Here is a 19,075-nt window from a genome sequence, read left to right as displayed (position 1 = left end):
TCCTCTCACAGGTGGCAGAGCTAACTTTAGGAATGCTGCTATTTTCTTCTAGGGTTGAGCAGATTCTGGCTTGCCTGTTGTCTCATGATAATCAAAACACAGCATGCACCTGCAGGATACATTCCAGTTTTTCCCAAAGCCTTTTCACTTGCTGCTCAGTGTTTCAGCAGCGTCAGACGGTCCTTGCCCCAAGCTGGTGCGTGAGACCCTTTGCCAGGGACTTCAGAGAACCTGTTCTCCACAGCCTCCGGAGAGGAGAGGATCTGGACAGGGCCTGAGATGAACCTCACCTGCCAGTACTTGTGTCTGGAGCATTTGCTGCGTACAGGGTGGGATGCTGGGCACAGAGGGGGACACAGCAGAGGACGTAGAGAAGGGCTACAGGGCCTGAAGACTGAGTACTGGAGCTAGGGGTGCGAGGCCAGGTCGCTCCTGACCCCAGCTTGCTGTTCAGGCGCCAGCTCACTATGTGGACTTAATTTCATTCACTCTCTGAGTCTCGGATGCCTCACCTGTAAAGTGCAAAAAAATAAAAAATTTTTTTCTCGAGATGGAGTCTCACTCTGTCGCTAGGCTGGAGTGCAGTGGCATGATCTTGGCTCACTGCAGCCTCCGCCTCCCGGGTTCAAGTGATTCTCCTGCCTTAGCCTCCCAAGTAGCTGGAACTACAGACACTCACCACCATGCCCAGCTAATCTTTTTGTATTTTTGGTAGAGACAGGGTTTCACCATGTTGGCCTGGATGGTCTCGATCTCTTGACCTTGTGATCTGCCTGTCTCGGCCTCCCAAAGTGCTTGGATTACAGGCGTGAGCCACTGTACCCGACCAAAAATTTAAGCTTCTTTTTTTTCTTAATGACCATATGTAAAAGGATTCAATAAGCTTGCAAGTATAAAGGAGAAATGGACTGTATATTAAAAGTAGTCTTTTCCATCAAATTCTATAGAGAAGGCATGTAACACACTGTATCCATTTCTGAGGGCTTCTGTAATAAATTGCTATAAATTAAGTGGCTTACAACAACAGAAATGTCCTCTTACATTTCTGGAGGGAGAGGTCTGCAATAAAGGTGTCTTCAGGGCTATGCTCCCTCTGAATGCTCCAGGGATAATTTTTCTTGCTGCTTCCCATTTCTGCTGTAAGCATTCCTTGGCTTGTGGCTGCACAGCTGCCTTTTTTTTTTTTTATTTTTTTTTGAGACGGAGTTTTACTCTTGTTGCCCAGGCTGGAGTGCAGTGGCGTGATCTCAGGTCACCACAACCTCTGCCTCCCAGGTTCAAGCGATTCTCCTGCCTCAGCTTCCCAAGTAGCTGGGATTACAGGCATGTGCCACCACGCCAGTCTAATTTTGTATTTCTGGTAGGGATGGGGTTTCTCCATGTTGGTCAGGCTGGTCTCGAACTCCTGACCTCAGATGATCTGCCCGCCTCGGCCTCCCAAAGTGCTGGGATTACAGGCGTGAGCCACTGCGTTCGCCCGACTCTGTCTTTATGTAGCCTGTCTTCTCTTCTCTGTGTCTTCTCCTTCTCTGCCTTTTATAAGGGCACTTTATGGAATTTACAGCCCACCTGGGTAATCAGCATGATCTCATTTTGAGATCCTTAATTTAATTGCTTGCCTAAAGACGCTTTTCCAAGTAAGGTCACATTGACAGGTTCCAGGAGTTAGGAGATGGACTATCTTTTTAGGGGCCATAACGTAACCACCTACACCACATATACCCCTAAACTCACACCTAGAACCACTACCTCATAGCTGAGTTGGGCTGCTGCTCAGGCGTCATCCACAAAGCACGTTTCACAAGCATCTAATTATATACTCCTCAAAGAGGTCTCAGAGGTAGGAAATTACCACCCTATTTGAAATAAGAGGAAGCTAAGACCTAGAGGGTGAGGTCTCAAGATCACACAACATCTAGGAATTGAGCCGAGAGCTCAGCCAAGCCCCATGCGGTAGGAGAGCACACAACTTTTTTCTCTCTAGAGCAAGGGGGATGTTTTATCTGCAAGGAGAAAGTGAGGGTACTCAGCCTGCAGCTGTAGAAGGCTTCATGGAGGTGCTCCGCTTCCTCTCTCATCACCTCCTGCACCTCCAAGTCTGCACTCACCTCTGCCCAGCTACCCCTGCACAGAGAAAAGGCACAGGGCTGGACTGACCTCCACCACCCTTCCGTTCCTCCCCACCCGCCCTGCCCCGTCTGAAGTGAGGGCTCACACAAGACCCCCGCATGCCAGGCCATAGGTGATGCTTCCTCAAAGAAGGAACAGAGGAATGAATGGTTTGTGTCAATCGTACCACTGCAAGAGGGAGTCAGGCGTCTTGTGCACTGACCCCACATAAAGAAGAATTTTCTAGTCCACTGCCTTCTAATGGATGAACAGAAGAGACAGAGGCCTCTCCCTGAAGACACTCAAGCTAAGTCCAGATGACAGCCTGGCAGGGATGCTGTCAGGGGCTCCTGCCCTGGTGACTTGTAGGTTTTGAGGACATTTAAAGGTTCTGGAAGTCATAAGGTCTCCACCCCGTGGAAGAGAACACCAGCCACATCCAAGGCAGTGCCTTCCTGCTCCATGCAGTGACTTGTGTGGACCTCATTGACAGATACACACAAAAGAAACCAGGCACCAGAATATTGCAGTTTTTGTGTGTTAGTTCAGGTGCTCTAAGAGGTAGACATTGTCGGGGCGCAGTGGCTCACACCTGTAATCCCAGCACTTTAGGAGGTCGAGGAGGCCAGATCACCTGAGGTCGGGAGTTTGAGACCAGTCTGACCAACATGATAAAACCCCAACTCTACTGAAAAAAAAAAAATACATAATTAGCTGGGTGTGGTAGCACATACCTGTAATCTCAGCTACTCGGGAGGCTGAGGCAGGAGAATTGCTTGAACCCAGGAGGCAGAGGTTTCCGTGAGCTGAGATCGTGCCACTGTACTCCAGCCTGGGCGACAAGAGAGAAACTCTGTCTCGAAAATAAAAAGAGAAGTAGACACCAAGACGGGTTTAGACATGCAAGAGACTTATTGGGCAAATGCCTGTGAAGGAGAAAGGAAAGAGAGTCGGAGATAGTGCAGAGATCCCTTGGCCACAAGGCATGTCTGACCTGTCGAGGAGAGAGGGCCAGATGAGAGAGCCAGAGGAAGCGACTCAGGGTCCCAACAGGGGGTCTTGGAGCCAAGGTCACCTGTTGGAGGAGTCCTTGTCTTGCAATAATAGGCTTATTCCAACCCCTGTGCTCAGGTACTGGCTGTGGGCACCATCTTAAGAATATTAAGTCAGCTAATACATTAATATTTTATATTTTTCCATTATTGAGTTATCTAGTTTCTTTCAATTATATGTTTCAGTTCTCAGAGTACAAGTCTTGTACTCCTTTGGTTAAATGTCTTCCTATTTTATTCTTTTTGATGTTATTATAAATAGAATCATTTTCTTCATTTTCATTTCAGATTATCCATTACAAATGTATATGAATACAACTGATTTTTGTATGTGGATTTAGCATTCCGCAAATTTGCTGGACTTATCTGTTAGTCCTAGTAGTTTTATTTTTAGCGGCTTTCTTGGGAATTTTTGTGTAAAAGACCATGTCTTCTGCAACTAGGGATCATTTTACTTCTTTCTTTCTCATCTGGCTTTTATCTCTCTTATCTTTTTATCTCTTTTATCTCTTTTCTTGCCTAATCGCCCTGGCTGGAAGCACCAGCACAACGTTGACTAAAAAGGCACAGTATTTTTAAATGAAGAAATTTCACACACACACACAAAATTGTGTAGGTAAATACCCAGTTGTACCAGCATCATTTGGTGAAAGACAAGTCAACTAATACATGGTGCACATGCAAAATTGAGAGAGTGGTTCCCTTTGGGGAGGGATGGTTGTTGACTGGGAGGAAACTTCTACGGTGCTGGAATGTTCCAAGTCTCGATCTGGGTGGTGGCTCCATGGGCGAACATGCATGGAAGGTTCACCAAGGTGAACTGTTAGGATTTCCACGCTTTACTGGACTCATGTATATTCAGTAAAAATTGTAAAAGTAATGCCTTTCCCAGCTCCTACCCTCAATCAGTAGAAGGACTTTTTGGAGGTGCTAAATATAGTTTTGGGGACTTTAATTCAGTGTAGAGTCAGGTAGAAGGGACCCAGAAGTGAGAAAGTGCAGCATTGTGATTTACTCTCAGACGAGCTGAGACCCCTTGGGCAGCTGAGAGAAGAGAGAAGACATGGGGGCCCGAAGGGTGCCCAGCAGGTTGGAGCAGGGAAGTGCTGGGTGACAGTGAGCCAGAGAGTGGCCAAGGACAGGAGTGAGAAACAGTATCCTGAGAGAGTCTGCAGTGGGTGGCCCAGCCCGGCTGCCTGCTCCCTGTCCCCAGATCCCAGAACCAGCCTCCGTGGATAGGTGCCTCCGTCTCCACACTGGGGCACAGAGGGCAGCTACTGGCCATGGCCACTGGCACTTCCTCTAGACTCCTCACTGTCCTGACGCTTGGCTGCTTCTTCTGGATCACTGTTCCTGTTCCAGAGGGAGGGAAACACTTTGAGGCCTCGATCCAGCCATCACGAGCCCTGGCCTCAGCCTAGGAGAGTAAGCAAGGGCACTGGTGCAGGGCGCCACGCAAGAGCGAGGCTCCCCAGAGCACAGAGGGGGCTCCAAGGAATGTGAGTCACCCGCTTCACAGGCTGAACAAGACAGTCTCCTCTCTACATGCAAGGGGCTCTAGCAGCATTCTCAAATGGCCATCCCAGAGGGTCCCCAGACCCTGCACTCCTGATTGTCAGTCCTTTATTTAGCAAACACTTACTGAGGCCCTGCTGTGTGCCAACAACAGAGATGGAGCCAACACAGGCCCTGCTCCGGAGCGCATTCAGCACTCACCCTGCTCCGGAGCGCATTCAGCACTCAGCCTCATACCTGTCCTTACTTGCGGCAGCACAGAGCTGCATAAGGCAATGTCTCTACCCTCAAGCAGCTTGTGGTCTGGGCAGGACAAGACACTTGCCTTTACCACAAGGTGGGCAGTGAGAGAGGAGGGAGCAGCGAAGTCTGATGGGGTTCTGAGGAGGGAGAGATGGAGTCAAGGAAGAGCTTCAGGCTCAAAGGAGATCAGGGCAGAATTGGGCAGCCAGAAAATTAAGAACGATCTCAGTTTTCTTGGAGATACTGTTTTGGGGAAAGGCTGAACAATTCAGTCCTATCTTCTCGTGAATTACACTGTAATTTCAGAGATGCTCATCTTCCCTGACCCCACCCATTTCATACGTGGCATTCCAGGCAGTCCCCAGGGCTGGCTGCCCCAGTTCTACAATCCAGGCCCCTTCCCAGCTTGTGTAGTGCCTCAGGACAGCCATAGCATGGGAGAGGTATCTGTCTTCCCCAACAGGTGCTCAACCCAATCGAAAGTCAGTAAGCACGTGGTCGTGCCAGCCACCTCCCATGTGACCAAAACTCAGGGGCTTGTGGAATTATGCATCAAAGCTCCTACTTCCATGCTTTAATCCTCTCCTCAGACACTGAGAATTTCAATTCTTCACAGATATATACAGTGAAGAATTTCCATAGGCCCAGGCCAGGGACAATTTAGCTGACCCTTTGATAATGACCATGGAATTTAATTTTCTTCCTGTCATTATAAGATAGATATCTGAAAACAGCGCTACATACCAGTCACCATTTCGGAGGGCCGATGAGCATGAGTGGTGACCTGCAAGTTGCCTTACAAAAGCCATTACATTGCTAGCTTGTCTCCATCCTCACTGATGTTTGCAGTCTCTGTCAGCTCGCGCACGCAGCCACAGCAGGCTAAAGTGTGTGACAGCTTTACATCTGCAACATCGAGACCCAGTGGCTCTCCATGATGGCTGGCTGCAGTGTTTACAGTGACTCAGATAATTTTCAGAGTTGGTAAGTGTATTCTCTCAGCTCAACCCAAATCTGTGATAGGAAGTGATGCAACATCCAATTGGTCTAGTGTTTTATACCAGATGTTTAAACAAGCAAAGAAGAAAGTATACTTAAGAAAATATATGGAAAACACACAGTCGCAGTTTGCTTTGCCAAATGAAGCTTCCAAAAGCCTCAGCATCTTTAGGAGGGGGGAATGTTTTCCGAGAAACAGCTAATTCTCCAAGAGGCAAGAGCCCAGAATTAAGATAGGATCTCGGGCAGGAAATGAATGGGGCATTTCATAAATGTGCTCTTCACTCAGAGACTGCTTAGAAGGTACAGGGTCAAACTAACGAGGCCCATGTGATAGCTCCAATTATTGGAATCCTGTGTCTGGTTACACCAGGCCTCGGTGCTGCCTCGTCCCCTGATGGTGTCTCACACCCACATTCACTGAGATAGATCACAGTGCACTTTTCTGTACTGTAATTTCCTCACCAATGCTCCTGGAGCACAGCTGTTGTACTTGGTGTTTCAAGGTTGACTGCAGGGGCCTAAGGAAGACCCTTTTGACCAGTCTGGACTGTGCTGGCTTCTTTCTCTAGATTTTACAGTAGCTGACTCTGCACCTAAAACTGTAGCTCCTAACTGGAAGACACAAGGGCTTTGCTGGAAGTAGATGTTGGAAATAGATGCTCGGTGAAACAAAGAAAAATGAGCACTGAGACAAAGGATCTTTTAGCAACGCACGTTTTACTTCCTTGACTGCAGGAAGGGTATCCTCGCTAGCCATCGTGCCACAAGAGTACAATGGATACAGGAAAACATACAAATTTATCCCTTACGCATTTGGGGTTGTCCTTATTGCTGTGTCTGATCTCCGCTGGCTGGAGACAGACCTCACAGTTTAAAACCCAATTGGCCAAGAACTTAAAACTTTTCTAAACAAGTAAAAGCAATGGAGAGTTGGAACATGCCTGTGAGCACGTCCAGCACAGATATCTTGGTTAAAGTACAAGGACATAAAGAGCACTACATGCCTATAAGCATGGCATGTTTAACAGCTACACAGATAGGTCTTAACAAAGCTATTAGCACACTTATTCTTTAAGAGGAAAGGGAACTTTAAAAAAAGAACTTTTCTACTTCCCACAGGCTTGAAGGTACCATGGAGATCACACGACTCACCCTGCCCCTCACTGGTCCATAACCCATTCTCTCCTCAATATTGCCAAGAAGAATTGTGTAGACTCTGAACACCTGTGGAGGGGGCGGATCTCACATCACCAAGGAGGTCGTTCAGTCTCAGGTCAGGCTTAGAGCTCAGAGCAGGTTCTCAACATTAGCCCAAGATGTGTCTCTCTGTAGCTTCCACTGATGCCTCATGGTTCTACTTCTGGATTTTATTCGTCTTCCATCTGGCAAGTCTTACACAGCCCTGGCCACACAGCTTCTTTTCTTTCTATAATCCCCCTCCAAAAATACCATTGGTTCTTTTCTAATTATTTAGACATGTTTTCTCATCAGGCAGACCTTACTAGCCTGGCCTTTTCTTCCTTTGTGTTCAAATTCCGCCCCTGCCCTACTGCTGTCTTTCTTATCATAAACCCAGCACAGGATTGAAGACAAGGCAGACACCCAGTCAAAGCAGAAACCTCGGCCTACAGCCACATCGAAAATTGGCTCACATTCTTCTGAGGCTCTTCAAGTGGTGTTGGGAAGATTAATCAGCATCTTAGGTGTATATGAAGTGCTCTGAAAACCTCAGGGATGTGCAGCAATCACAGACCCACAGTGGAGAGATGAAATCCTCATTTGAGCTCATAGCAGACACTCCCTTGGCCCTGAGCCTCAGCAGGGAATCCAGATATCCACAGTCAATGACCATCTGATGCCTGTTTTCTGACTACAACTTAGATGGGGAAGGACTTTGAAAATTGCTTAGACTTGAGTCTGTTCTGCAAATGAACTTTCACAAGGATATAACAAAGCTGTGGGCAGAGTTTGGCAGGATGACACTGAGGCAGGAGGCCTAAGCCCTGCAGCTGAGCTCCTGAATTTCACTTCTTGGAGATGGCTGAGAATCTTTCTTAGAACCCTGGGGTTCCACAAAACACAGTGTGGAAACCACCATTTCAGGTTTTGCTCTGTACCTTGGAATTGTGGAGAAACTGAAAAATCACCAAACATGCCCTGTTCCACATCTCTTGCAAAAACCCCATCTCGGCAAAAAATACAAAAATTAGCCAGGGGTTGGTCAGGTGCGGTGGCTCACACCTGTAATCCCAGCACTTTGGGAAGCTGAGGTGGGTGGGTCACCTGAGGTCAGGAGTTCAAGACCAATGTGGTCAACATGGTGAAACCCCATCTCTACTAGAAAAAAAAAAAAAATTAGCCTGGTGTGATGGTGGGCACCTATAGTCCCAGCTACTTGGGAGGCTGAGGCAGGAGAATCGCTTGAACCCAAGAGGTGGAGTTTGCAGTGAGCCAAGATTGCGCCACTGCCCTCCAGCCTGAGTGACAGAGAGAGTTAGGCGAGCATGGTGGCATGAGCTTGTAGTCCCAGCTATTCAGGAGGCTAAGGCAGAAGGATTGCTTGAGCCTAGAAGGTTGAGGCTGCAGTGAGCTGTGAGCATGCCACTGCACTCCAGCCTGGGTGACAGAGAACCCTCATGAGACTGCAAGGCAGATGGTGGCAGAGAAAGATGACAGCCCAAAGCAGAAGATGGGGACGTCGTGTTGAAGCCACGCTGTGACCGTGGAAAGTGGCCACTGGTGACCTCCACTCGCCCTCTTGAGGCTCCCTCCCAGGCTCCAGAGCCCTCTTGGTGTCCCCTCAATGCCAATTACCTCCCTCCATGGTGCCCTAGCCAGGCCTGCCCCAGGGACCACTGCTCTTCCCTGCCTGCCCACATCCATGTTAATCCAGCATCCTCCTCTGAAAGTTAAACTGATCCATGTAAAAAGCCTGGGAGGCCCATAATTTCTGCAATAACAAATGGAACTGGGGAGTGGATTTATCTATTTCTTTTAAATCGTCTAATTTATTGGCCTAAATTTGTTCATAATACCTTCATATTATCTTTGTAACATCTGCAGCATCCTTAGTGATGGCTCCTTTTTCCTCCTGATTTGGGTCATTTTGAGCCTTCCCTCACGTTTTCTTTAGCAGTCTTGCCATAGATGTGTCTATTTTATTAATTTTTGCCAAGATCACTCTCATGTTTCTCTATTTCATTATTCATGCTCTTTTCTTTATTATTTTCTTCCTTCTATTCTCTTTTGCACTTTTTCTGGCTTGGATTGTAGGCTTAGTCATCAATTTTCAGACCATTTTAAGTAACAGCTTTAGAGAGATATAATTTGCATACTATGAAACTCATTTAACATGTAATAATACTGCAAAAATCTTGTACATAGGTTTCTTTTCACATGTGCAAGTTCTTTTAATTTTAGACACACTCACATTCTTTATCTGGCTATTATCCCAATTTCCTGGAACTTTAGTCCTTCTGTTAATTATGTCACCAGATTCTCGTGCTTGGTGGATATTTTTCTTATCTTTAATGTAGCTTCTGTATTCTGTGAAACCCTTCCATCCTAGATTATATGTAGAACAGTCCCCCTAAAGTGTTGCTGGACTTACATCTCTAGGCAAATCGAAAGTATCACCAGCCTGGGACCCCATTTTTAAGGGGTGGAGTCTTGCTGTGTTGCCCAGGCTGAAATCTAACTCTTGGGCTGGAGGGCTCCTTCTGCCCAGCATCCCAAGTATCTGGGACTTTGGGACACACACCATCATGCCTGGCCGTATAGTAAAGGCTTCGGTTTGGGAGTTTCCTGGACTTCTGGATAGTATAAATTCACATGTAAATCTATATGGAACACAGGCTCAGATGGGTGCGGTGGCTAATGCCCGTAATCCCAGCACTTTGGGAGGCCGAGGCTGGTGGATCACAAGGTCAGGAGTTAGATAACAGCCTGGCCAACATGGTGAAACCCTGTCTTTAAAAAAATAATAATAAATAAAAATAAAAAAATAAACACAGGCCCTGAGTTTTGATTTCTTGGGGGAGAAATTTTCACTCTGGGCCCAAGTAGAGACAGACATGCTTTTTGTTATACTGCTGTGCCAGTGGACAGGCTTTTCCCCAAATCTCAACTTTCCCTGAGAGTGTGGCCCTCCAAGAATGCCAGTTGTCAGCAGAAGTCTCCTTCTAGCTCCCTTCCTTCTCCAAGGTCTCATTTCCTGATCTTCTGTGAGGATGAAAACCCAAGCCCTTCCGTTGCTGAAACTGATGACATCATGACCACCACCCCAGCTCCACCATAACCTCTCCCCACCATTATCCCAAGAGTAAGCAGCGGCAGCTCAGTCGCTCTCCACTGGAGCTGTTTATTACCTCTTTGCTTCTGGTACCTGGTAATTTTCTTTTCTTACTTGCATGCTTGGCTATTGTTTACAATAATTTTTGTTACATTTTATACAGGCATTTGTGGCAGAAGGGTTTATGTTTACCTATCATTTTCCAGAGTAAGATTTTTTCCCTGGGCTTTATGATAATTCACATCAACGCTATTTACCCTCCATCTACCTACCATGGTACCTGTTTGGTAAATGCTAGTAACTATTTCTTATAAGAATCATGATATGTTAGAAACTTCATGGCGAGTCTAAGTGGGGAAACTTAGAGTGAGTCTAGACCCTTCAAGGGGGAAAATGCAGCTGTTGTAGTAGTGCCTCTACTCAGGCTGACTCTGATACAACCTTTTTCTCTTTCCATCTTGCTACATCATTCTCATTCTATTCTGGTTAAAGAATCCTGTAGATTTATGGATCCTGTATCAGAGCTATTTAGTATCTACTTAGAAACAGCCAAGGATGGTATCAGTAGCTTCTCATTTTAACCTCAGTGTGTTCAGATGCTATATGAGGTCAAGCAAATCTAACTGATATACTTTAGGCTGCATTGATGAAGGTGACGCTACCAGAAATGAAGAGCTCTTTCTGATTCTCCAGACAGTGAGTGGAGTTTTTGTTAGTATTTCTGCCCTTCTGTTCTTTATCATTAGGCATCACTAAGCCATTTATCAACTTGATTTTATTGTGGACTAAACAGGGTGATAATCCCTTTGATTCTGCCTCTGTCTCCCCGTGACATGTTGGACTCACATATTGTTGATATTCCCCTAATCTCCTGACGCTGAACTTGAGGAAGGACTTGAGCAAAACATCTTATGCCACAGAGTGATAAAGCCTCGTTCCATAAGGGAATATTTCAGTGCGTTGGGCAGATAATTTATGTCACAAGATGCTACAAGCTAACTAGAAGGCAGAAGGCGACTGCAGGACAAATATCCTTATTGGGGCTGGAGGTCCTGCGCGCATCTGACGCCTCCCATGTCTCCTGAGAATGCATCTGCTGCTGGTCATCAAACAGACGGTTATGGTGACAGAAGTTGAGGAGAGTGACTAAAACTAGAATAGAATTGCAAAATGTTCAATGGTTTTATGAACGTTATGATGAGCCTTGTTGAAAAGGTTACTTGTTGAGCCAGACTGGGGTTTCCATAACTCTGTCCCAATAAGATGCAGACCTCATGATGTTGGAACAGTCTTTATTTCCTGTATTTTATTCCAGGACACATGGAGTAACCGCGACTCAGTTGGGCTCTGGAGATGGGTACCAGTCCTGCCATCAGTCAGATCTGTGGCACCTTTGGAGCCAGAATCATACAGGACATCTCCTCTTCCTCTTGCTACCTCCTTTAGTGGGCTACTTCTAAGACATAAGAATTAACTAAAATTTTCTAAAGAGAACGAAACCCAGAGTCAACTAGGAAAATGCTGAGCTTAGTAACAGAAAATTCAAAAAGTCATCAGCAAATGTATCAAAGTGACACTCTGTTTTCAGCCAGCCCGTCATGCCTGCTCTGGAGAGATGAATGCCAAGCTAAGCTGCCGGTCAGCACGTGGGTGCATCTCCTCCATCATAATTACTCCCATACTTAGGCGCACTGACCTGGAATGAGAGTGCGGGCATCACATCATCTATTCTGAGTGCACAGCAGTTTTAAGTCCATTCCCTCGGGGAAGCTAAAAGGCAGGTCACTATAATTTGAATAGGATGGAAGTAATTTGATTTTGTTAAGTTCTTTACAATACATGGAATTATAGAATCATAAAATATCTAGGTTGGAAGGGAACTTAAAGGGCATTTAGACTATCAATTCAGGGATCTCCTTCACCATGTCCCTGCCAGTATGGTATACACGCTCTGCTTCAATAGCTGCAGGGATGGGAGCTCGCTTCTCCCCAAGGCAGTATAATGAGACTATCCCTTTCCCACAAAGAGGCAGAGACTTCCTAGGGAAGAGCACAGCTTTTCAAAAACCAAGTTTCCTACAAATGTATGGTGAGCCCTTGCAATAGACTCCTCTACCTTCACCACCCTTCACTCCTCCTCTTGGGACTGCCCCCAATCTCTTCCTTTTGTCTAAAACTCTGCGGCATCCTTTCTTCCTACCTCTTCCCAGCACTATTTCCCTGCTTACTGAGAAACTCCAGAGCAACAGACAAAAGCTACCAGCTTCCCTGCCGTCCTGCCTTCCCTCCTCACTCATCTTCACTTGCCCTTGTGCCCGAGGAAGTTGTGGCTCTCTTCTTGTCCCAAGGTAAATCTTCCTCTCTTGCTGGGAATCACACACCTGCTGCCATCTGTTAAATCTGAATGACCAGGCAAGTCTTCTTCTCCAACCCTTCTGGATCATTCTCCTCCATCTAGAAACATGTTCAGGCCTTTCTTACACTTAAACATAGCCTTTCTTCACCCGCTGTTCCTCTCCCTGGGGCTCCATCTGGGCTCATTCATCCAATTTTAGTTAACATAGGCTAGGCGACACTGCTGTGACAAACAACCGCAAAGCGAACACAACAAAGGTTAGGTTGATTTTTCCTTTATTTTCCTAGTTAACCCCATTAGAAATCTGACTGTTCCACTGTTTTTTTGTTTTTTTTTTCCAAGTGATTTGGATTGGTTTATCAATGCTAGTATTTTCTGCCTTATTGATTTCTTCATTTTGTTCTTGCTGATTCCTTCCTTAAGTCTGTTTTGTTGGCGAGGTAGAGGAAGACTCACTTTTTAGATAAAGGTAGGGTTAATTTGTATTCTTTTTATGACACAATATAAGCAATTAATGCTATACCATTTCCTCTAAGTACAGTTTCGGTTGTATCCCTTGGGTTTGGATATACAGGTTGTTGTTACCGTAGTTTTACTTTACAAGTGATTTGTTTTCCAGCCACACTGCTTCAGAACTAGAGAATGGGGCCTCCGAGGCTCTTACCTTTTCAAATGTGTGGTGGTTCCCCAACAATTCAGTGTGGTGAGCAGCTTCTGACACGGCTACCTAAGATCTCCACCTCCTGATATTCAGAGCTTAGAGGTATTACTTATTTTTTCATTTTTATAATCTAGAGACTCACTCCTCCTTAACTTCTTCATTTATTAATTTATTCTTTTTTCTGTTGGTTAAATTTTTTTAACTTATTGAATATGATACTTGTTTTATCTATTTTGTTTTTTACTAACATAAATATTCAAGACTATAAATTTTCCTATAAACACAACTTTAGCTGCATCACCCGTATATTATAAAATGTAAGATTTTTCGGCTGGGCGTGGTGGCTCATGCCTGTAACCCCAAAACTTTGGGAGGCCGAGGCAGGTGGATCACCTGAGGTCAGGAGTTCGAGACCAGCCTGGCTAACGTGGTGAAACCCCTTTTCCACTAAAAATACAAAAAATTAGCCAGGCACAGTGGTGCACACCTATAATCCCAGCTACTCGGGAGGCTGAGGAAGGAGAATTGCTTGAATCTGGGAGGCAGAGGTTGCAGTGAGCCGAGATTGTTCCATTGCACCCCAGCTTGGGCAACAAGAGCGAAACTCTGTCTAAAAAAAAAAAAAAAAAGATGTTCCTTAAATTTACACATTTATATTATTAGATAAAATATATATAAAGGTTTTCATTATGTTTATTATATATATTTCATTATTATAACATTATCTTTGGAACTTCTAAAATTTGTTAGAATAGTTAAAATTGGGTTTTGTTTGTTTTAATTTTGAATGACAGGAATTTCTGCTTACTAGGATTATCCATTTGTATTTGTGTTACATTGAGATCAAAGAATGTCTATGGTAGTTCTACTTCCTGAAATGTATTGTGCTTGCTGTTGTGAACTGCAATAGGTTTTTATGTTTTTAATATTTTTTATGTTTTTTAAATTTATTATTTTAACTGACAAGTAAAAATTGCATGTATTGATGGTATACAGCATGATGTTTTCATGTCTGAATACATTGTGGAATGCCTAAATCAAGTTAAGATATACATTACTTCATATATTATCATTTTGTATGGTGAGAACACTTAAAATCTACTCTCAGCCATTTTCAAGTATTCCACGTATTGTTATTAACTACAGTCATCGTGATATTGAATAGAATTCTTGAACTTATTCCTCTTGTCTAATTGAAATGTTGTGTTCTTTGACCAGCATCTCCCCAGTTCTCCCCCATCTACACATACACACACACATTCAAACACACACACACACACATACACACACACACACACACACACACACTCTCACAGTTTCTGGTAACCACCATTTTACTCTCTGCTTCTATTAGTTTAATTTTTTTAGATTCCACACGTGAGATTGTGCAGTATTTGTCTTTCTGTGCCTGGCTTAGTTCACTTAACATAATGTCCTCCAGCTTCATCCATGTTGTTATAATGGCAGAATGTCCTTTTTAAGGCCAAATAGTATTCATGTGTACATGTACCACATTTTCTTTCTCTATTCGTCTGTTGATGGACACTTGGTTGATTTCATTCCCATGTCGGCTGTCGTGAGCAGTGTCACAGCAGACCGGAGTGCAGATATCTCTTCAACACAGATTCACAGCCTTTGCGCATATACCCAGGACCGAGATTGCTGGATCACAGGGTAGTTTTCTTTTCCATTTTTTAAGGAACAGCCACATTGTTTTCCATAATGGCTATACTAATTTACATTCCCGCCAATAGTGTACAAGGGTTCCCTTTTCTTCACATCCTCGCTTCTTTTATCTTTCTTCTGGTTTTTTTTTTTTTTTTTTTTTTTTGAGATGGAGTTTCCCTCTTGTTGCCCAGGCTGGAGTGCAGTGGCAAGATCTCAGCTGTCTGCAACCTCTGCCTCACAGGTTCAAGTGATTCACCTGCCTCAGCCTCCAGAGTGGCTGGGACTACAGGCGCCTGCCACCACGCCCAGCTAATTTTTGTGTTTTGGTAGAGATGGGGTTTCAACATGTTGGCCTCCCCCAACTTCTCTCCCAGGAGCTACGGGTTGGGACTTGGGTCCTTCTCTTCTGCTGCTCATTACAGCCCTGACATCCCAGTTTTCCTTCACACCCAGCCCGGTATAGATGGCCCTTGTTAAAATGAAACTTCACTTTAATCTGCCAACAGTATGCAAAACTGTGGGCAAGTCACTTCCTTCTCTAGAGAATTTCCTGATTTAGCTAACATAATTAATCCCATCCATTTGACCTGAATGTTCTTTTCCCATTTCCCTCCAATCCAGGTGTTCTCAAACCCTGGCTGTTTATTAAAGCCATTTGAGACACTTTCAAAAAATGCCCATGCCCAAGCCCCCGAACAATTTAATCAGAGTAGGGAGGAGAGCACAGGTGATTCTCCCGCACAGCCAGGCAGAGAACCGCTCTTCTAAGCTCCCCGTAAAACTCCCGTTTAAAGCCTTAAACCAGTATCAGTTATTTCTTTCCCCAAGCAAAATAATGCAGGCATTTTACTGTGTATAATTTGTGATGCTATCACTTTTTCCCCAGGCCATTTTTTTATGCAAACCAACCCAAGATGAGATGTTCGGGGGTTGGCAGCCAGATCCTTCAGCCCCAGGGGTCTGGCAAGCCCAGGGAGGTGGAGGCGTGGCACCAACTCTGGGGAAGTTACAGGCGGCTTAGCTCAATCATTACAGCTAAACACCCAGGTCAGGTGAGAGAGGCCCCAGCCCTGCCACGCCAGAGCAAAGCCCTCAGCAGTCAAGTAAGCTGGGCGGAACCAGGCCCCAGGGCTCAGAGGTGGAAGTAGTTCTAGACTGCTGAATTCAACAGGAGTTCCCAGACTGTTGATTTTGTTCTCTGAAGTAGAAACAGCTGGCAAATTGGAGCCCTCTCACAGAGCCTAAGTCATGGGAAATGAAAAATTTTCCTCAGCAAAAACAGAGGGAGCTCCAAGGAGCCACAGTTTAAATATCCACCCAGGCTAGGCGCGGTGGCTCACACCTGTCATCCCAACACTTTAGGAGGTCAAGGCGGGCGGATCACCTGAGGTCAGGAGTTGGAGACCAGCCTGGCCAACATGGTGAAACCCTGTCTCTATTAAAAATACAAAAATTAGCTGGGTGTGATGGCGGGCACCTGTAACCCCAGCTACTCAGGAAGCTGAGGCGGGAGAATCGCTTGAACCTGGGAGGCAGAGGTTGCAGTGAGCCAAGATCATGCCATTGCACTCCAGCCTGGGCCACAGCAGGAGACCCCGTCTAAAAAAAAAAAACAAAAAAAAAAACTCCACCGAGACAAGTTCCTCTAACACAGACACCTGCATGTTTACTAAAGGGACAAAAGTGAAATAACAGGAAGGGCCCTAGATCTGGAAGTCAAGAGAACTGGTTCGAAAGCCAGCCCTGCCCCCTCCTTAAATCCCAGCACGTCTTTGCCAACATTGGTTTATCAAACTTTTCAAGTTTCCCAACAAAGAGGTGACAAATGTTATCTCATTCTTTTATTTTTTTTATTTATTTTATTTTTTTTGAGACGGAGTTTCACTCACGTTACCCAGGCTGGAGTGCAATGGCGCGATCTTGGCTCACCGCAACCTCCGCCTCCTGGGTTCAGGCAATTCTCCTGCCTCAGCCTCCTGAGTAGCTGGGATTACAGGCACGCGCCACCATGCCCAGCTAATTTTTTGTATTTTTTTTAGTAGAGACGGGGTTTCACCATGTTGACCAGGATGGTCTCGATCTCTTGACCTCGTGATCCACCCGCCTCGGCCTCCCAAAGTGCTGGGATTACAGGCTTGAGCCACCGTGCCCGGCCTATCTCATTCTTTTAATTTACATTCCAATGACTATTTTAATAGAACTACAAAACACCACAATTGAAAGAGGCCTCAGGGATCAAGTGGTCAAATGTCTTTGTTTACAGAATTTTAAAATTGAGCATAAGTAATACATTGATTGACACATCATCATGGTAAAATTAAACATATATATCTAATATATATATAGAGAGAGAGAGCTGAATCTATTGAATAGAAAATGAAAATTCTGTTTTGCACCTTCCTCTGACTCTCTTACTCAGAAGTACATTGATGTTAATCATTACTACATATGATGGGTAATTTGCTACATATTTACTTGTATGTGTAAATGCATAAAAATATAGTGAGTTGTAGTATTTTACATAAAAGAGATATAGTTGTATGTGTTTTTCTGTAATTATTATTTTCTAACAACACATTCTAAGGTGTCTTAAGACATATCTCAGGAATCTTTCCGTATCAGTACACATAGGCCTATTCCACTTTTTAAACTGCTGCATAGCATTCTATAGTGTGGGGTGTATTTGTTATCTATTGCCGGATAACACATTACCCCCAAATTTGGCAGCTTAAAAACAACAAAATTTTATTATTTCCCACAGATTCTGAGATCAGGAACCCTGAAACAGCCCCTGGTGGTGGTTCCGGACCAGGGGCTGTCATGGGGTTGCAGCTGAGCCGGCAGGGCCGTGGTCATCTGAAAGCTTGATTGGGGTTAAAGGATCCATGGATAAGATGCCTCATGCCCATGGCTGTTGACTAAAGGATTCAATTTCATTCCACATGTGCCTGTCTACAGGGCTGCTCAGGCAGGCAGCTTCCCCAGAGCAAGCGATTCAAGAGGAAGGAGAGAGAAAACCCAAGATGGAAGCTGCTGTCTTTAAAAACCTAAGCCCGGGAGTGCTGAGCCATTCCTTCTGCTACAGGTAGTGAGCCAGGCAAGAGCCGGGCAGGAGAGGGCTCTCCCGGACCCACTCGGAATGTCAGGTGATGGTCCGGCAGTGATCACATTGCCTCTCTAAAAGTGATAAATTGGCAGCCAGCCCCAGGGAATGGTCATTTCTCCATGGTCCACACCCGCTGCACTCAAGTATGACCTGAATGCAAGCGCCAGAAAGACACGACTCCCCAGGCATGCGCAGTAAGAGACAAAATGGCGGAGTATGGCCCTCAGGGAGCACCCCACAAGAAAGGGGAAGGAAGCCTCAGCTGAGCATGCGTACACTTCCTACACACACCGCGTGTGCTCCCTTCCCCAGGGTAAGGAGGCTACCGCACATGCCGGCAGCCCACCCTAAGGCAAGAATCATGGGAACGGGCCAGCCTAGAAGGTCCTCGGATCAAGGTTAAACACTGCACTTGCTCTTAAGTTGCCCGCTTAGGTCTCTTCCAAGTGTACTTTCTTTCTTGTTCTAAAGCCTTTCTAAATAAACTTCCACTCCTCCTCTGAAACTTGCCTTGTTCTCTTTTTCAGACACACCCCTCAGTCAAATTCTTCCTTCTGAGGAGGCAAGAACTGAGGTTGCTGCGGACCCACTTGGATTCACTGCTGGTAACTCAGATACCTTCCACCGGTAACAGCTCTGCCATATGCTGTTGGTCAAGCCGACCACCCTGGCTCAGTGTGGAAGAGGACTACACTAGGGAGGAGGCAGAGATCGTTGGGATCGACTTGGAGACCAGCTGCCACATAGGGTCACCATGGGTTATCTATCATTCTCACAGGTGGCCTTCAGTTTTTCACGCTCACAGGCAGCACTGCCATGAGTGTCCTTAGGCAAGCTTCTTTTTCTTTTTTTCTTTTTTTTTTAAGATAGAGTCTCGCTCTGTAGCCAGGCTGGAGTGCAATGGCGCAATCTTGGCTCATTGCAATCTCCACCTCCCAGGTTCAAGCAATTCTCCTGCCTCAGCCTCCTGAGTAGCTGGGACTACACGCACATGCCACAATGCCTGGCTAATTTTTTGTATTTTCAGTAGAGACGAGGGTTTACCATGTTAGCCAGGATAGTCTCGATCTCC

The sequence above is a fragment of the Sapajus apella genome, unplaced genomic scaffold (genome assembly GCF_009761245.1).
Source record: "Sapajus apella isolate SASKATOON/1434 unplaced genomic scaffold, GSC_monkey_1.0 scaffold38, whole genome shotgun sequence".
NCBI lineage: Eukaryota > Metazoa > Chordata > Mammalia > Primates > Cebidae > Sapajus > Sapajus apella.
This window is presented reverse-complemented; position numbering follows the sequence as displayed.